General features: G+C 34.5%; 1 long non-coding RNA gene across 1 annotated transcript; it reads left to right on the plus strand.

The window, feature by feature from the left end:
- The first annotated feature begins 1,949 nt into the window (after positions 1-1,949).
- On the plus strand, positions 1,950-3,182 carry LOC149156511 (uncharacterized). The gene is made up of 2 exons (XR_016263367.1): positions 1,950-2,178; positions 2,304-3,182. It is a non-coding gene; the product is annotated as an uncharacterized LOC149156511 (long non-coding RNA).
- Positions 3,183-13,988: the final 10,806 nt, after the last annotated feature.

A 13,988-nucleotide genomic window follows, 5' to 3' on the forward strand; every position in this document is an offset into this window, starting at 1 on the left:
CTTACTAAGCTATATTAAATTTTTATCACATTTTAAAATAAATTTAATAAAATCTTATTATTTTGAATAATTATATGGAAAATTCTTTTTTTTAATATTATTAATATATTATTAATAAATTTATAAAAAAATAAAAAATTGAAAAATAAGTCAATATTAATGATTTATTAATTATAAATAAATAAATAAATTGAAAAAAATAAATTGTCTATGATTTCATATGTATGTATTGAGTGAGAATGTATTATCTTCCACTATGATCATTTCAATATCTAATATGAAAATGACTTAATTTGGTTATTTTAAAATCTATTAAATATTTTCTATTGGAGTTTGAAAGAGCATCTTCGAAGATTAAGAGGCAATCTATGTTGGAAAGGTTATAGAATCTATCAATTTGGCATAATGTAAGTGATTTCTCTTTATCTTCTAGCTTTGAATGACATTTTGTTTACTAATTTCTATTTTCAATGATTTTTTATATATCACAATTCTTCTCAAATTTATGTCTTAAAGTGTTTCCTTTGCAACAACAATTGCTAGTATACCTATATATAATATTACAGGGGAATATTTTAGTTTGAAAAGTCATACATATAGAATGTAGGCTTATATTGAATATAAGACAATTTACTATTAAAATTAGTAATTTTTGGGGGAATCTCATCCATTTAATCATATATATTTAAAAATAGTTTAATTTTTTACCAAATCGACTAATAATTATTTTTAGAAAATGTCAAAAAAATAGCTAATAGGCAAAATTTCGTCACACACACACATATAATTTCTTATCGATGGAAAATATTTTGTTGGAGGAATATACACATTTAGGTCCATTTTATAATAAACTTGAAGACATTACATTAACGTTGATCATGTCACTTGCTAGAATTGAACCTAGGTGAAAAGGATCCTAATCATTCTTCCTAACCAACAAAAATAAACCCAATTGACTCTCTCTAACCATCTATAAAAAATCATTTTAAATTTAATATACATATTAAAATATTTTATTTATAACCTACATCAAAAAATTATATTATTAATATTTTATAAATATTTGTCATTTGTCATATCAGCTTATAGACATATATTTTCATTTGTCAATTCTATAGTGTAACAAAGAGATTATACATATATTTAGAATGATAAAAAAATTATACATCTCCCCTCTATTAAAAATAAAATATAATTGTAAATTGTTAATATTATTTCTAACATTTTTATTATTTTTAATTTTATTTTTTTTAATTGTTTTTATTTCAACTTATGGTGGATGAAGATCGGTTGACTTTGATATATTGAATTTTTTTTCTTTTTTTAATTGAGGGCATAGATTGATTCTCAAGGGAATATGCTCACCATATTAGTCTTAATGCTTATCAAGAATTGTAGTGCATTACAGAGTTTGTTAAGTTGCAATGACTTTTAATAAATTTAAACAATTATATTCGTGCCACCTTGGCTCTCTGCCCACCAATTTCCTAGGGATTTGAGATTATTCCAATTCTAATAAATTCCTACATGATAAGTTTCTCATTATTATTTATAACATTCTTTTATAAATAAGCAAATTTAGAAAATTATATTCCTGCAATGGCTCCCACCCACCAATTTCTTAAGGATTTGAGATTATTCCAAATCTAATAAGTTCCTGCATGATAAGTTTCTCATTACTATTTATGACATTTTTTTATATATAAGCAAAAAAAATTTAGCAAAATGATCCATTTTATAATAAGATGTGTAATTTTTTTCTCTTAAATTAAAATTGACCCATAACATTTTTATACATAATTAATAAAATAAATATGTGCATTAGTAAAACTGCATTAATAAAACTTTTAATATAATTGTACTAATATAATACTTCACTATTTCCTATATATTTAATTGAAACATTAAACCCTATTTCCTTTTTTATGCAAGACAAACATTCCTCTCTGTGCAATAGAAACAACAATATTGCTCACGATTTTTCTTTTGCTTTGTTTTTCGATTTATCTTTGCCTTTGTTTTATTCTTAACCAAGGGAATGCTTGAAAATGTGCAAGCTGTTAGTTGCCGTGACTTTTATAATTTTTATTTGGATATTTTGTTTTGCTATCCACGCTTTCAGGAAATAACCAAATGCAAAAATTGGATAAATTCCAGATAGAAGTTCTCCGGCTTACGGTATTGATTTCATAAGAATGCAAGGAAACATAGTTGTTATTGATTTCATAAGAATGCAAGGAAATATGGTTGATTGCTTTCCTTTGTATTAGAGTTATTGAACTTGAACTTGGTAACATGGGCAGGAAGCGTCAAAATGCCATGCCCCTGTACTAAGCATACTATCAGTGAAAGTTGCAATTCTTTTGGTGCAGTGATGTGGCTGCATACTATCAGTGAAAGTTGCAATTCTTTTGGTGCAGTGATGTGGCTTTTGCAGTGTTACACTGACTACAGGATTTTAGAAAGGATTAGAGCGACAGGTGATGCTGCCACGAGATTGTCATGTGAGTCCAAAGCTATTTCAGTAACTTATCTCAGTACCTCGGTAGATCTCCACTTTACTTTGTTGTAGACATCTACATTCATAGTTTAAAATCAAACCACAAAAATTTATGTCTTGTACCAGTCAATGTGAATCAAACTCTTTACTGAATGAGATATCAAGGGCTGCTTTCACTCCAAAATTCACACCAAAGTTAAGGTACATCACAAGTCCAGCTGCATCTTGCTGGATACTAATAGGTTATGGTTATCACCACACCTAGAAGTATCTGGGTGCTGCTGCAAATTTCCCAGTGTGGGGCACACCACTCCATGATGATCAGCCACCTCGCTGTATATGTGACGATGGCTTCTGTGAAATAAGTGAGATCTGATTTGGAAATGTCCATCTACAGCACAACTCAGAGAGAAACTACCATGGCTTCTCTTAATGCATTGTGTCACTGCAGTTTGTGGAAAGGGGGTCACGGTGCTTACTCCACAGGTGTTGATCTCAAAACATAAGAGAATGGAGAAATTCAAGCACCAGAACTGCATACATATGACACACCTTTGAACAAACAGAGATTTTGATCTTTTTCTAAATGGAGTTGGCTGCGGAGTTCTAGATTCTTTAAGTGTTTCAGATTTCTCATATTCTGTGTTATAAATTTTCTTTGAGCATCAATTGGACAGTTGCACTCGGGGCTTTGTTTATTGTTTGCATTTGTCATTACCTGCAGTTTATGGATTTCAACAATAATAGTTTTACTTCAATTGAGCAATGATCGTACTGGTTATCATGGGTTCAGGGGGCTACTATGTATTCAGTTAAATGCAAAACTCTAATGTCATTGATCTGGCAGTCAAGTTGTGTTTCCACATCACCCACGCTGCATGAATTATCTGTGAGTAAAAGAGGCTAAGCACAATGCTCAAAAAGGAAATTACAACCATGGGGTTTCACTGGAGTGCCACTTACAAAATATGTTGTTGTGCTTGTACTGTGCTTTGCACGGTCAGAAATTTTCGAGGTTAACTACTTACGAATGTACCTTGCCCTTGTATTGTTGAGGTTCTTGTATGATCTTATCTTTCTACCAGTGTTGTTTAGTTTACATTGTCTCCCATCTATGAAGTCTATGATGAACAGAATAGCTCTAGAACGCTTCCAAATCAGCATGATTAGAGATTGTATAGAACGGAAAATGAACCGTTAGCTTCATAATGTGCCCACCATAGTTACTCTGTATTGTAACAGTGCTTGGAATTTAGTTAGAATACTGAAAGGGGTAATCTTATTTCTAAATACATGGTATTATTCGTTTGGAATTGTTCACACTTCATTTATAATCAATTATTATAATGATTACTATGATTTTGGACCTTGTATGATATACTGAGAAGTGACAGTCCTAAAGCTGTAGCGATATATGGTTTTATCTACTCTAGTATGCAAGAACTTTTGCAATGATGCTTCTAAAAAAAATTGTGTTTCAAGATGCTTCCAAACATTTTTTTGCGTGTTAAAAACATTTATGTCGGTAAACCAGAGATGCTTTCAAGCCAGGCCACCGTTTACCTAGAACAATAGAAAATACATCGAAGAAATTCCAACTTCTTTACCGTTGACATTTTGAAAAGTCTGTGCATAAACCTACCTAAAGACAAAGGATAGAGTAAACTTTAAAACGCCACTTGCCCGTAGATGGTATTGAATTCCTTGAAAAGTAATAAAAACAGAATCCATATACGAAGAGTAAGGTTTAGAACAACAGAAAATATATTGAAGAAATTCCGACTTCCTTATTGTTAACATTTGCAAATGTCTATACATAAACCTAAGGACAATAAAGTTTGAAACTCTATATGCCCGTAAATGCTGTTGTTGATTTCCTTGCTGAGCACTAAACTAGAACCTGTATTGAAAGGGGAGGTTAACGTTTAAAACGCTTGAATACCGTACAGTTGAATTTCTTGATTAGCAGTAAAAAGGAACTTGTATAAATGAGCTCAAAATTCCTCCATTAGTAATGAGACTTGTGTGCTAACCAACTACGCCACCACACCTAAGTGCTTTTTAAATCTTTTTAACTCAGGGATCACCTAAGTGCTTTTTAAAATCTTTTTACATATTGAGATTTACTCTGCGTGTAGTCCCTAAATGCTAGCACAGTGAACCCTTGAAAAGTCATTTAGAAAGAACTCTTTGCTTTTTTCTGAGTTGAACTGCAGTGTCTATTTGTACTGAATTTTTCTTTTTTGCCCCATCTTAAGGTTGGAACCATAGGTCAGAAAAACGCCATATTATAATAACAATTTAAAAGTGGTAGGCACAACGCTCTGTATCTTGGAAACAGAAAATATTTAGTAAACATTAAGGTTGGTGGAAGAGCACCCGGCATCAGGTCTACTTGTCTAATTCCCTTATGTTAATTAATCTGTGACTGCGAATGCCCTATCTTTTAGTTGTGTAATTTTGAATTGGGTTTTACGCTAAAAAAATGTTGATTGTGAATTTGTTTCATATAATTAAGTGTTAGGGTTTGAGGGTATAATAGGCAAATAAATAAATAAAATTACAGACAAAAAAAACTATGTAGAAATGGAAAATCGTTTTAATCTAAGGACAATTATTGACAAAGGGTTTGATTACAAGTTAGGTTGGACTTGAGGATTTTAAAGACAGTACATGCTATTACAAAGGTGCATTGCTAAGAAAGTGGGAATGTTGGAAATTACAAATTAAAGTATCGTAGATTTGTATTCTATTTACAACCTACATATTAAGGTTGCATTTACTGATCAGAAATGCACAGTGCTTCACAAATTTGAATTTTGGTTTTAATATGAAGTAGTTTGAAAGAGTCACTCCCAAATAGGTTTTGGTTTGATACTTGATATAGAATGTTTACAAAGAAACCCACTCACAATACTCTGACCATAGTCTGAAACAAGCTGCAATTATAGTGGCTCTCGTATTTGAGAAAATGCTATCATAAAATGTTTACAAAGAATACCACTCTTTGAATCTTTTTAACTCAGGGATTGCTATAAGTAGATATACATATTGAGATTTACTCTGCGTGTAGTCCCTAAATACTAGCACTCGGAACCCTTGAAAAGTCATTTAGAAAGAACTCTTTGCTTTTTCTGAGTTGAACTACAGTGTCTATTTTGTCCTGAATTTTTCTTTATTGCCCATCTTAAGGTTGGAACCATAGGCCAGAAAAACGTCATATTATAATAACAATTTAAAAGTAGTAGGCACAACGCTCTGTATCTTGGAAACAGAAAATATTTGGTAAGCATTAAGGTTCCAAATCGATTTGGTAGAAGAGCACCCGGGAGCAGGTGTACTCGTCTAATTCTCTTATGTTAATTAATCTGTAACTACTACTGCCCTATCTTTTAGTTGTGTAATTTTGAATTGGGTTTTACTAAAAAAAAATATTTTCGTGAATTTGTTTCACATAATTATAAGTGTTAGGGTTAGAGGGTATAATAGGCAAATAAATAAAAAATATAATAGATAAAAAGAACTATGCAGAAAAGGAAAATCCTTTTTATCCAAGGATAATATTGTGAATTTGTTTCACACAATTAAGAGTTAGGGTTTCAGGGTATAATAGGCAAATAAATAAAAATATTACAGCCAAAAGGAACCATGTAGAAACGGAAAATTGTTTTAATCTAAGAACAATTATAGACAAAGGATTTGATTACAAGTTGGGTTGGACTTTGATGATTTTGAAGACAGTACATGCTATTACAAAGTTTTTTTTCAGAGAGAAAATCATCATGTATATTAAGAAAATATCATGCTATTACAAAGTTGCATTTCTAAGAAATTACAAATTAAAGAATCTTCGATTTGTATTCTCTTTAGAATCACGTATCAGGTTGCATTCACTGATCAGAAATACATAGTCCTTCACAAATTTGAATTTTGGTTTAATATGAAGTAGCTTGAAAGAGTTACTCCCAAAATAGCTTTAGGTTTTGGTTTTGGTTTGATACTTGATATAGAATGTTTACAAAGAATACTACCCATAATACTCTGACCATAGTCTTAAACAACCTGCAATTATAGTGGCTCTTGTATTTGAGAAAAGGCTATCATCTATTGCCCCTACTTGACTGCCATAGTCGTTCTGCACTTGCATAGCAGCTAGGGGTCGATGTGCTGGCATTTTATAGAAATGCCAAATACACCACTGGAAACTAGGACATTTCATTGTGTTGTGTAACTAGTCTAAGTTGTGCCTTCTGATGTGGGCTTTTGAGGTGGGAAGGACTAATTTATTCCAAAGACATCAACAATTTGGCCGATAGTTCACCATTAAATCTTCTGATCTCCTGCCGTTGAACTTTAGTTTTCAGTGGGTGGAACAGGACAACGTGCTCATTAACCAATTTGGACAGTATAGTCGTTGACTTCCTCAAACCCTTTATTAATTTGAATTTCATTTAAAAAAATGACTCGTTTGATTTCCATTTTATGGCAGTTAGAAATCAATAAGCAAATAGATAGAATGGTTTTAACATCATCACTATTGCGAAGTTCCAAGCGTTTACTTGGCATTTAACAAACTTGTAGAATGTTGCAATCATCTCAAAAAGGGAAATTATCTCCTCCAGGCTCTCAAATCTGCAGTATCTTATGTAATGAAATTGGATTGCCAACAACTTGGCGTCATACACTTACATGCACAAATTTCAAATTTATCTTCGACTGTCTCTTACTTCTGCGGAGTTGCAGGCCAAAGAGGGTTATAAAGAGTTTTGTTCAATTATAACTCAAACCATCAAATGCCATTTCTTAGGTTCTAATATATTGTGAACATTTTACAACACAACTATGAAACACTAGAGTACGCTACAGGTGAGAGATTGTCTGATGGGCTCCATAATTAGGACTCATTTCCTTTAAGGACCACAAATCTTTCCACATATAAAACAAAAAACAAAGGATGGAGTAAAATTAAAAATGCCGTGGCTGTACAGCGACTTAAATTTATGGATTGGCTGTAGAAAAGTTGTGCCTGTACAGAGTCTTAAGTTTATGGATTAGAAAGAGAATAATTGTATATCAATCAAGGGCAAATGGACCATGAACTATATGCAAGCTGATGCACGGCACCAACTCTTTACTGTGAATGGCGACAGCTTTTTCAATATTATTAAACAATCCGTGTTGACATATAATATGGATCGTTTGGGAAATCTTTCAACTACAAAACATTGGGGTTCGGTGTCATTCTACAAAACAATAATGATGGAATTCCATGGCACGGTATTTTGTTGAGGCAATTTTTCAAACACTTTACGGCCAATAAATAGCACACACAGGCAGGCATTCTTTCAAACACTTGGTATACATTTTTTATAGCCATTAAATGGATGCACATAGGCAGAAGAATAACCATTGTGAAACTTTCTTACCAGCTTGGGTTGCATTCATTCGGATTTGAGTTGTGGGTTCTTTAGCGTGGCGCCTCTGCTCTTTATGGTGTCTACAGGTGAAGTGTACGTGGTGATCGCGGGTTCCTGCTACCCCTAGATCTCCTCCTGTAAACAGCTGGAGTGTGAACACGCACGCAGGCAAAGACTTTGGAGGCCCGTCAGATTCTCAAGAATCTGGAAACTCCGGCCCAGGTAAACACTTGGCCCGTTCGGTTTCCAAACGAGTCTGGAGTGTCTGAAGAGTGGAGCACCGGCGGTCAACACTTTGGAGGCCCGTTAAGTTTCCAACCGAGTCCGGGAGCGTCTGCAGAGTTGAACACGAATCCAGTTCGAGACTTTGGACCGTCAAGTTGGGACATCAGCAAAATGGAGGCCAGTCAAGTTACCAGCCGAGTGAGTTTATGAAAACATGCAGAATGGAGCATCCATAAAAGTCAAGAGTTTAAAGGCCCGTGAAAGTCCCGAGCGAGTCTGGCAGCGTCTGCAGACTGGAGCACTCAGATCTAAGACTTTGGAGGCCGCTCAGGTTCTCAACCGAGTCTGTAAACATCTACAGAATAAAGCAGCCGCTCAGGTCAAGCCTTTGGAGGCCCATCAAGTTCCCAGCGGAGTCTGTGAACGATTCCAGGGTGGAGCATCCATAAGCGTCTAGACTTTGAAGACTCGTCAAGTTCCCAACTGAATCTGGGAGCATTTAGAAGCACATGCATAAGTCAGTTCTTTGGAAGCTCTTTAATTTTCCAACTGACTCTAGCAACAACTTCATTTTTTCACAAGAGTTTAACTTGACGTGTTTCAAGGCATGCATATCACAGAATCCATGTGGCAAAGTTTCAAGATTTCTCTTGTGACAATTTCTTCCAGGTACTTCAGCGTCCCAATACACCCGAGGATGTTCAGGGCTTCCATACGCTCCATCTCTGCCCCGCGTCCATCGAAGTTCGCCAGGACTGACATGATAGAAAACCAAAATAATCAGTGTTTGATTATTCACATCTTGTGCAGAAGATCGCCACATGGACAGAGTCCATGAAACACCGACATGATTCAGCGTATTTTGGAGAGAAAATGGCCACATGCGCGGGGGCTGTTACAATAGCCCCTTCGATTTATGTTATTTCCCTTCGATTCCTTGAAGACATCACACACATAGCTGTTGATATTGCTGTGTGAGGGGAATGTGGACGAGGATGCAAAAGATGCAGCGTCACCAGCTGGGGTCAAGTTAAAGTGTGCCATTGGATACAGAATAGCAAGGAAGCCGATCCAATATGTTTTGCAGAGACTGTGATTGCGTGCCTGGTGTCAATATTTTGGTGTGAATGATCGATTCGGATCCCACGAGTGCAGAGAGCCTACGAGCTGGGCCTTAGCTGCTCCTATCTCTGTATGAAAACCTTATTGGTTAGCCAATCGATTGGAAATAAAACAGCACCGAATGATCGATCCCACGAGTGCAAAGATCCTACAAGTTGGGCCTTTGCTACTCTTATCTCTGTATCAAAACCTTATTGGTTAGCCAATCGATTGGAAATAAAACAGCACTGAATGATCGATCCCACGAGTGCGGAGAGCCTACAAGCTGGGCTTTTGCTTTTCTACAGGGCAACTCCTCAGCCTAGTTACACTACGCCTTTTGGTACTCTTATTTCTGTATCAAATCCTGGCTAGTTAACCAATCGATTGGAAATAAAACAGCGCTGATATCTGAATGATCTGACGAGGGCAGAGTGCCTAGCCTCCTCAAATGCTATTTTGGTAATGGTCGCTTTTTCTTAATAAGCTGCTCTCATATATATAGAATTTGATGCAGTTTCCAGATGGACTAGATTTACTGGTTTTCACATTTTCAACCATAAGGAAAAGAAGTGCCTACCAGCTGGTTGCCATTTCCTACTTTGTCTATCATGACCACAGTAGTTAGCTAATCGATTGAAAACAAAACCGCACTGCTACCCGGTTTAATAATCGAGCTCAGGTTGAACGAAGTCGCTACTGAAATAAATATTATTTTTTTATTATTATATACTTTTTAAATGGAAGGTAGGAACGAGGGCCTTAATTTGAACGGTGGAAACATGAAGTTCTGCCAATTTCCGCCTGTCACTGTATTCCCGAGTATTGTGCCGGTGACCAGATATTACCCGTCGTACACGTTAAGCGTTTAGTAGAGATGCGTTGATCTTTTTACCACAGTTATGATTCCATTGGTTGGCAGTCGAGACCCATTACTTTTTGCCGAACAAGTGGTCCACCGACATTAGATATGATTTAACTGTTGGTTGGGAATCCAATTCATCATGGAAAATAGATGGCATCCACCGACACCAGAAGCCAGTGGTAGTCGACGTCAATCCGTGGCAAGTGGGATTGTGCAAAGCAAGTAGCAGTCAACATCCATCAGTGGCAGGTTGCAACTGGGTCTTGTTGTAAATTATTTCTTTTGATGCGAACGGATCATTTGTTGTTTTATTCACTATGGGGAACCGTTGGCTTCTTTACTTCTTCATTTTTTATTAGACTATTCGTTTTATTTGATTGCGACGAGACGTTATGTTGTCCAATTCTTAGTTGGCTTGCTGGGCGTCTACCACGCAGATAGATCTAGAAGGGCATAGATGACCTTAAATAGCAGTTGTGACAGATGCCATATGGTTGGAATTTGGGAATTTTTTTATTTTTTTTTTGGGTATTTATGTACTTAGAAAAAAAAAATGGATGTTTTGGGTTTTTACTTTTTAATAACATAATTATATTAAAAAATTACTCTTCAATAACATAATTATATCAAAAAAAAATTACATATTTATCATAAGTAAAAAAACAAAATGACCATAATACCCAAATGATTTATTAAATTTCAATTCTTGGTTTGAAATTTCATGGAAGCGTAATAAATGTTCTTGATCAAGACATGCCATAGCATTTCTATATATGAGATATGACTAATGAAATCTTATAAAACATATAAGATGACCAACATAGTAAAACTATTGAATGTTATCAATAAAAACTCAACAATAGATTCATAAATATGGTTTATTTTATGATTTACATAATCTAATAAATATTATTGGATTTAAAAATAAAATATACATTTCACCTTATATATTTTAGCATTGTTTTGGATCATAGGTTATACACTAATATTAACAAGATTGAATGCATAGTATCTGAACCTTTTAAAAATTAAAAGTCTAAATTTATAATAAATGGACATTATTGGATTTCATAACATCATGTTATACGATTATGCTATGATAACGTCACAAAAGTTTCTATCTCTATACACGTGATAGAAATAGTCTCATAACACTAACTCACACCAAAAACTTGTCAATTCCATGATAGAAACACATTACTCACACCAAGAATTCATCAATTTAAATCTAGAAAGACTTTACTCACACCAAATATTTGTCAATTCCAAGCTAGACAAAGAGACTTATTACATTAATGATTTTATCTCCCTAAAGGGAATAGGTCTAGAAATAACCATTGTTTTTAACAATTCTAAAACAGAAAGTCTCTTATACATAATTCACACCAAAAACTTGTCAATTCCAAGTTAGAAGAAGAGATTTATCGCGTTGATATTTTTTCTCCCTGGATGGAATAAGTCCAGAAAGAACAATTATTATGAACAATTCTAAAACAAAAATAGTCTCTAACACATAATCGCACCAAAAACTTGTTAATTCCAAGCTAAAAACACATTACTCACACCAAAAACTTGTCAACTCCAAGTTAAAAACACATTGCACATTAATCATACCAAAAAATTGTTAATTTCATGCTAGAAGAAGATACTTATTACATTGATATTTTGTCTCACTAGATGGAATAAGTTCAGAAATAACAATTATTATGAACAATTCTAAAACAAAAATAGTCTCTAACACATAACTCACACCACAATCCTGTCAATTCCATGTTAGAAACACATTACTCACACCAAAAACATGTCAATTCCAAGCTAGAAGAAGAAATTTCTTGCATTGATATTTTACCTATCTGGAACGAATAAGTCCATCCTTTCACTCAAAAGTTTAGGTAGCCAAATTACTGAAGGTTCTCTCTTTCCTTGTTGAGGAGCAGGCCTTCAATAATATATGTGTGAGAGACATGAAGGTTATCCCTTTCCTTACTGAGCAGCAGGCCTTCAATGATACTTATATGTGTGAAGGAAGGTTATTCATTTCCTTCCTGAGAAAGAGGCCTTCAATGACATACATGTGTGTGTGTGAGACTATGTTTAAACCATGTCTCTAATGACATGAATTTTCAAAACTAAGAATACAACTCTTGAGGGATACTTGATCGCTTACAAACAACAACTAGGCATGAATTCCTACTAGGAATAGTAGATTTCCTCTTCACCATTTTCAACCCACATAGCATAAGTTGAAGCAATGAATGAGAAACAGCTACAATTGAAGCTCCCACCAAGAATCTGCACACAAACATTAATATCAAAACAGTCATAAAGGTATAGTATTAAAACAACAAAATTCTCTCCATGTTACTAAATATGAATACGACACTACAACAACACAAAATACCACACACCCACTTCCTCAAATTCCAAATCCAAGCCATGAAAGACTGCAAAAATAGCTTGAAACTCACTCAAATGAATCAGAATAGGACCACTTGGAATCTACAACAAGCTTCAACCCAAACACAGTAACAACCCCAAAGTCTTGATTGTTGGCCATGGCCACCAGAGATACAACTGAGCAAGCCAAGCTCAGTACACAAAGAGCAACATTAGCAAGATCAAATTGTATTTGCATCTTATAGACTGTTGGCTTCCTCTCATAGTCCCCATCAAGAATTCTAGAGCTAATCTCCATCAAGAATTCCAGAGTGGGAAACTAGAGGCCCACCCATGGTATACTCGAATCCATCCCAAGCCCCATGCCCATTTTTCCATCCTCGATCTGAATTTGTACATGTCTTTCCATCAGCATCCCATTGATGTTGCTCATCCTTCCTCCTCACACCAAACTACTCAACAGAAAATCCAAACCAAGCTGAACGAAACAACGGAGGCCAGTAACAAAACTTTTTTCACACTGACTTTTTCTACAGATTGTAAGGGGCGACATTGCAGAAATATGGAGTGAACTTAATGAACATCGGAGAGATACTTTAATAATTTATGCATCAAATAACGAGGAGTCTCCTTTGGAAATATTATGAAATCACATGTATAGAGTTCTTTGGAACAAGTTGTCAATCATTCTAACCCTTTTATTTTCTTCAATTTCTCGTATCTTAACGTTGGTGCAAAAAGAGGATGATCCATTATCGAAATTTGGACTCATAAAATAATTGTACTAAAAGTAGTTAAACTGCTCATACATGTGATTGCTATATCTGGAAAATTAACAGAACTTGTAAAAGCTTCATCCAATTGTCCAAATGCAAGACCACATAGTGATCCAAACCAACACAGTAATATTACAAGGAACAAGTGCATAACGTATCGGCTTTCCCTGAATAGATCCATTGGTAAATGAAATCCAAATCACAAGGAAGTGGTGTTCCTAAGTTGTATAAATGAAAAAAATAAACTCTCATTATTCACCTATAACTTGTTACTGCAAATTTCTATAGCAAAATCTTTTGGATACAGACCACCCATAATTTTCCCTTCATTGTATTCAAGAGGGTAAGGGAATCGAACCTATATTTAGAGCATCATCCAATGGTATTAATAAAGTGGGAGAGGTGTACCAAAGTCAAATTATTTTTTCACCGCCACTTGTACTCCTTCCCTGCTTTAATTTCCTACTTTGGCTTATATATTATTTTGCATGTTGACTTATAAAATCCCCCCTCTTCTTATTAATCCCCATTTATCTTATATTTGGGTCCAAGCCCCTTCATTTGTCTCTTTTAAAATTTCAAACTTTATGAGGAATTATATAATCCATGGTTAATTTATTAAGTTAATATCATTATATACCCCTATTAATTTCTTAAAATAAGTTGATTTCTAATCTAATTCCTTTTCAATAATTTAATACCCTTTT

Source organism: Pinus tabuliformis, chromosome 9, assembly GCF_031772625.1.
Source record: "Pinus tabuliformis cultivar Carrire ecotype Pingquan chromosome 9, CPIR1, whole genome shotgun sequence".
In the NCBI taxonomy this organism is placed as follows: domain Eukaryota; kingdom Viridiplantae; phylum Streptophyta; class Pinopsida; order Pinales; family Pinaceae; genus Pinus; species Pinus tabuliformis.